Consider the following 6,630-nt stretch of genomic DNA (forward strand, 5'->3'; position numbering starts at 1 on the left):
TTTTCGAATCCTCTATCAGCAAAACCTCATTCTAACACAACTCGATACGCAACCCCTCCTCTGACGAGTTAGGACCCGACATCTCATCGTGGGAATGAGGTCCCCACGCAGCGCAACTACTAACTTTGTGAATCCGGTCCAAGATTCAGAAACACAAAGCGAGTTGTCGACGACACATTCTCTGTTCAAACACGCGGGTAGGAGGGGTAAGCCCCCAAAGCCACGTGTAGGATTCAGACTCCTCCGAACTCACAAATAGTGTTGACTTAAGTCACCACTCAGCGCAACTACCCGATCTTCAAGTCAGGCGCATGACCACCCGAAGCGCAGATCGGGCTATAGAACGCCCTCATCAGGTCACACTCGCGAACGCCTCAGGTGGACTTTATGGTGTAGGGGTACATAGTATCATGAGTCACCAATTGCACCCATGGACTAAGAGTAGCCAACTGGGGGGACGCGGTGGCTCGCCGCGCCTTGGATTGCAATCCGTAGAAAGGATTTACCACCTGGGTGATCAACTAATTAAAAAAAGACTACGCTGCCACGAGCTTCCGGGCCTGCCAAGAGCCCCTCTGCAAATCACGTTATCAGCTTGTGTGCAATGCATCTCCACTTACGTTCCCGAATCTCGATTTCAAGCGCCTTTTGATGACAGCGGCGATGAAGTTCCTCGTTTGAGATTCAGTTGCCAGGCCACCAAGCGCGAATGATATTCCGCAGGCAGGCGGTTTACAAAAACTTGCAGTTTTCGCGTCGTCACCACATATGTGCACCAAGTAGAGCAATACGGATTTGAGGTTTGAGTTGAAGATTTGGATTTTTGTTTGTAGAGAGATCTGGCGTAACTGCCAGATGCTTCGGAGACTTGCAAAAACAAATCGAGCCTTTCTGATCCGGGTTTCGATGTCTTTCTTTGAACCACCATCAGGCGTAATCTGGCTACCAAGATATTAAAAGCACTCCACTTTCTCAACCTGTTGTCAAGCTACCACAAAATCGGAACGATTTTCTGTGTTGATTTCTATCGACTTGGTTTTTCCGACATTGATTTTGAGACCAGCTGCCTTGGAGCTTTCGGTGAGGTCGTCGAGTTTGCTCTGCATATCCGGGTTGTGTTTGGGCGAGCAAAACAATATCGCCTGCCAGGTCAAGGTCGTTCAGCTGCTCCGTTGTCGAAGGATTTCACGGCAATCCTCGATTCGGTGCACAGTCGATCGATCCAGTCAGTATTTCATCCATTACGATTAGAAAAAGTAGCGGTGATAAGATACATGCTTGTCTCACTCCAGCAGTGACCGGGATAGGATCAAACAAGACTCCGTCGTGCAAGACCTTGCACGAAAATGCCTCATATTGTGCTCTCTGGGACTCCTACATGTCAGATGTTTTCGTGAATGATTCGGTGAAATGCTTTTTGGAAATCAACGAACACCAGCATAAGAGAGTCCTGGAATTCGTTGATTTGTTCCAGCATTGTTCGTAGCGTTGTGATATGGTCCACACATGATCGTCCGGATCGGAATCCAGCTTGTTGCTGGATCCTAGTCAGGATCACATTGCAAAGTACTTTGAGGGTTGTACAGATCAAAGTTATGCCACGCCAGTTACCGCACTCTGTCAGGTCTCCTTTCTTCGGGACCTTTACGAGGATACCCTGCATCCAGTCGGCCGGTAGTGTTGCAATATCTCAAATGTCAGCAAAAGACGGTGCAACATTTGTGCTGACAAGGCAGAGTTGAATTTCATGTCTTTGATTGCTGCTTCTATTTCAGCCAGCGAGGGCGCTTCCGAGTTGACGCCATTAATGCGACCTACTGTTGGCGCTTCGAGCTGCGGGTTCTGTTTGCCATCGCTATTCGTGACACGGAAGAGTTGTTCGAGATGCTCAATGCATCGTTTGGAATGATCTGTTCGATCATTAGTCCTTACATTAGTCCTTGCATATCTGGGATATCTCCAACGGAGGCGGCGTTTTCTCCCTCTTCGGCTTGGGTGTTTGTCCAGGCTCTCTTGTCTCGTCTACAAGCTCGTTTAACTGCCATTTTCAGCTCTGCGTATCGTAAGGATTTATCATGACGAGCTATAGAAATTAACGAACGAGAACGGCATTTTCGGGAAACAGACCAGACTGATCAAGGCGAAAAAAGATGGAATGCAGTGCTGTGTGCGGATTTCGGGTGAATCGTCGAGTTCATACGAATCACGCAGGAGGTTTCGACAAGGCGATGGTCTATCCTGCATGATGTTAAACGTGGCGCTAAAAGGTGTTATTCGACGAGCGGGGAGCGAAATGTGGAGCACGATTTTCAACAGATCCAGTCAACTTATCATTTTTGCCGTTGACATTGATATAGTCTGCGGCTGTGAAGGAAATCTACCGCAAACTGAAACGCGAAGCAGGAAGAATTGGGTTAATGATTAATATGTCCAATACGAAAACAACCTGGCCTGCGGATCCGAAACCGACCGAATCCGCTTGTTCAAGGTTCAAGGAACAAGGTCACGAACGACGGCGACGAGCTGGAGATAGTCGAAGACTTTGTCTACCTCGGCTCACTGCATATGGTGACCGCAGACAATGACACCAGCCGTGAGATCTGGCGGCAAATGAACAGCGGATGTCGTACATACTGTGGACTCCATAAGCAACTGATGTCGAGAAGACTTAGCCCTCGCACGAAGTGTAACCTGCACATGACGCTCATTAGGCCGGTTGTTCTCTACGTGCACGAGACGCGCATATTGCTCGAGGAGGTCCTGGGCACACTCGGAGTATTCTAGTGACGAGTGTTAAGAACCATCTTTCACCATGCCCACACGGTGTGCAGGAGAACGGAATGTGGAGGCGAATGATGGACCACGAGCTGGCGCGTGTCTACGGCGCACCAAGAAGGTGGAGAAGGTTGGACGGATACGTGTGTTATGTTGTGAGACGTAAACTATGTAAAATTAAATATGCCGTTTCAAAAACTGTAGGAACATTGTTATCTTCATGTTAATTAGCAACTGACTATAAGCCAAGAAAAGTTTATACTGTGGTTTAGCTGTTCTTCTACAAAATATTCATATTATTATTTTTCTGTGTTTGTACTTTCATTCATGCAAAACGCATCTCACACAGCCAGTCGGTAACATTGCAACGAAAACCCTGCCGGCCACTTTACTACAGTTGCGCTCTCATTTAGTTCAGCATTATTTTTATGAATGGCAAAAATAAAATTGACCCCTTTTTCTGTCCTGTCGGCCCCACTCGTCAGATTGTGTCGTGCATGGTCTAACGATAGAGAAAAATCGGGGTCCAGCGACTGGAGATTTCATTCATTCATTCACCAGCAAACACTTTTACTCACATAAATTCGCGCTCATGAATTGTTGCTGCGGTGCACCAAAAAAAAAGTGGCCCACTCTAGAGAGATGCAAAACCAGAACAAACTCCTTCCTCCCCCGAGCTTAGCCATACTTATCTATTGAGTTGTAGTCGTGTAGTATCTATCATCCTGCAACCATCACAAACCCTATCTATAGGAATAAGTATGACCGGCCAGCATATTTTGTATGCAAAAAATAACGAATGCTGAATAAACTGCCGTAATAATAATGTCCCGGAGAGCTTACGGTTTGTGGCCTCTGGGTCTCGTTTTTATTGAAGTGAATGAAAACAAGTGGAGTCGAATTAAATTTGATCATATTTCATATTTTGCGCCGGAGCCGGTGATTTGATGCTCTTGGTCCCCGCAGCCGGTTTACTGTGTATATCGTTACTGTCCGTAGAGAGTCCGTAGAAGGTACGTACACTTCGGTTGATCAGCATCATCATCAACGTCTTCCTCCTCATCTAAGCCGCGCAGAGCAGTTCGGTCAATTCGTAGTTCCGAAATGCAAAGCCATAGACCACATTTATGCTGGGGGAAATCAGGTGAACTTTTGGGGAGGCTAATAATTTGACTGATGTGTCGTTGTCGTTCCCCCAAAACTGAAATACATTTTTGTTTTACTCTCCTCCGGTACGTTTATATTTTTATCAAGCCAGGAATTGTTTATTCGAGGGGGGACACTGATTAATGTGCTAGGGGAGTTTTGACGGTTGGCAATTGTGATAGTTACGAGCGGTTTTTGAGTGATGAACTCATTCTGATACAGAATTATTGGTACATTCTGTGGAGAGTTTGTTGGGGGTTTTACATTTTGTTGAAAGTTGAAGTCTCTAAATTTTCTAATCACCTAAATAGGGAGCGAAAAAACAGACAAACTTCTTTGTTCCAAAATTGAAAAAAAAGGCAACAACGATAATGTACCTAATACAAAATCGTTAGCATGCGGTAATTTTTACTAATAATCATCGGTATTGTTATCTCTTGACAAGAAAAAATCAGGGCGGATAAAAGAAAAGTCGCCGGCGGAAGATCTCATCGAAGTGACATCATAACATAAGCTCACTACCGTCAGAAACAGATCCTGGAAAACTCATCACCAGACCAGAGATAAACGCGCGCCACTAACCACAATACAAGCGATTAGTGTGTTGGTAATTGAACCGGCTAAATCTCTACTCTTATTTACTTTCTCCACTGTCGGCATCCTCTGCTTTGATTTGTTTTCTCAGTTTCCTATCTGTAACAGCCCATACTTTTCGTGGTTAGGTATCTGGTTTTTAGAGTTCGGTTCAACCCTTTATGGAATTCCGGAAAAACATAAAACACCAACGCTGCTCTGTTTAGAACGGGAAAGTACCGACCTAAACCAACAATCGGAACCGCCGACCGTCGTTGACGGTCGGATGTATTTTTTTTTCAGGGCTAATTGTAAAAAAACTTTTTAACAGGTTTTTATTGATTGTTGGACGTTGGTTGACACGGGTTCTGTTTGTGGTGAATCGTTGGCGTCCACGTCCACAACTCTAATTTCAAGGTTTATAATGGTTTAAAGTGGTTTAAGTGAATATTTTCAAATCAATGATCAATCAGGTTACAAAAGATACAAGTTTACAGAATACTTTTTCTGTAATAAATTTAAAAACAAAACCCGTTTTAACCTCGTGGGAGGGTATTTGTATACAAGAAATGTTTCTATGATTATTTTTGAGACACCTTCTCATCGTACTTTTAATAAACATTTCAGATACATTTCCAAATTTCTATAATTTGTTTTTCTTTTCTTCAAAACTTTATACCACCTTTCATTACAACACTCGTTAACAGAATGGTGAGTCATATGCGATTCTTTTCCATCATTCACTGACTTTACACTATACATAGCTCTACTTCATTGTACTTCTCACTTCACACAAGCAAATCTTCCTCAAGTTCCTACTCGTCAAAATGGTTTAGATATTATATTCGTAAAATATATTAACCAGATTTAAAACTTATATAATTTTCTGAAAATTCTTATTTATTATTGTGTTTAATGTTCAATATGTTCTTCATTATTTAAATCTATTCACTACATTATCACCCACCTCTACTTTTCGAGAGCCTAAGGTTGGAAGGTATCGCATAACAAATCTTAACCATTGTTATTTTTATTTCAAACTTCGACTGTTTCTTACACATTTTATTTTTGCTCAACGTATTTTTAGTCTGAGTACATAAAATGATAAAAACATGGCCATGAGTACAGCCTTTTAGTACGCTCTCATTCAAATCAAGTCCAATTTGGGTCATTCGTGCAGGAAACCCCATATCATTATCTGAAGGTCAATTAGTACAAGTATTCTATAAATATAAGTAAGTCTTGCAATATTACCCTGAATATTTGTCAACCTTTGTCATTCGAAATCCCAAATTCAATATCACCTAATTTCCGAATCTTTCATCAAAGTTGAATCTTCTAAATGCATAAGAGTCTTTCGTCTCAATAATATTGTAACCATCCATTTGATGAGTTACAATGATGTTTTGGTTTATGGGCCAATTTGGATGTAATTTGGTTTGTTATTTATATTGTTTGTAAAATTATTCGGCTGGTGTCATTCGCGTTTCTATTCATTTTGTTTACTTATTTATATGATTATTTATTTGAATAGGTTTTTGTTATTTATTAGTTTTCATTTTGTTTGTTTTTTTTTATTTATCAAATTATAATACTTTTCATAATGTTACACGGTAAACAAAGTTACTCTGTTCTGTATAAAAATCCATACAGATTCGAGAAAAGTGTCTCCACTTAGTTTTATGTTTGGGCGCTTTACACAGAGCGTGAGCAAAAAGCTTTTACACATTCGAAAGCTTTCAGCCAGTTAGTCAATTCTGTATATTTTGACGTGGGGATGCCCATGCATTTTGAAAATTTCTCTGCGAAAGTTAAATAAAGAATTTCTTCGAATAAAAAAGCGATGTTTTCAATAATTAATTGTTTATTTATAAAGTAGGGGAGATGAGGGCATAATGGGCACCTTAAGGAAAATGCTTATTTAACCATAGAAAACAGCTGTAATATGTGAATTACATCATTGTTTCGTGTTCCGACACTCAAATAGTCTATTGTCTAATTGGATGAAACTTGAAAAAGTAGATAAAAACGTTTAAAAATGCATTTTAAAATTTTTTGCCGAAAGCTGAAAACCAGTCACTGTAGAGGCATAATGAGAAACCCCCCGAGGCAGTATGAGCACCATTAATGAAGGCA

Source organism: Uranotaenia lowii, chromosome 1 (genome assembly GCF_029784155.1).
Source record: "Uranotaenia lowii strain MFRU-FL chromosome 1, ASM2978415v1, whole genome shotgun sequence".
Lineage (NCBI taxonomy): Eukaryota > Metazoa > Arthropoda > Insecta > Diptera > Culicidae > Uranotaenia > Uranotaenia lowii.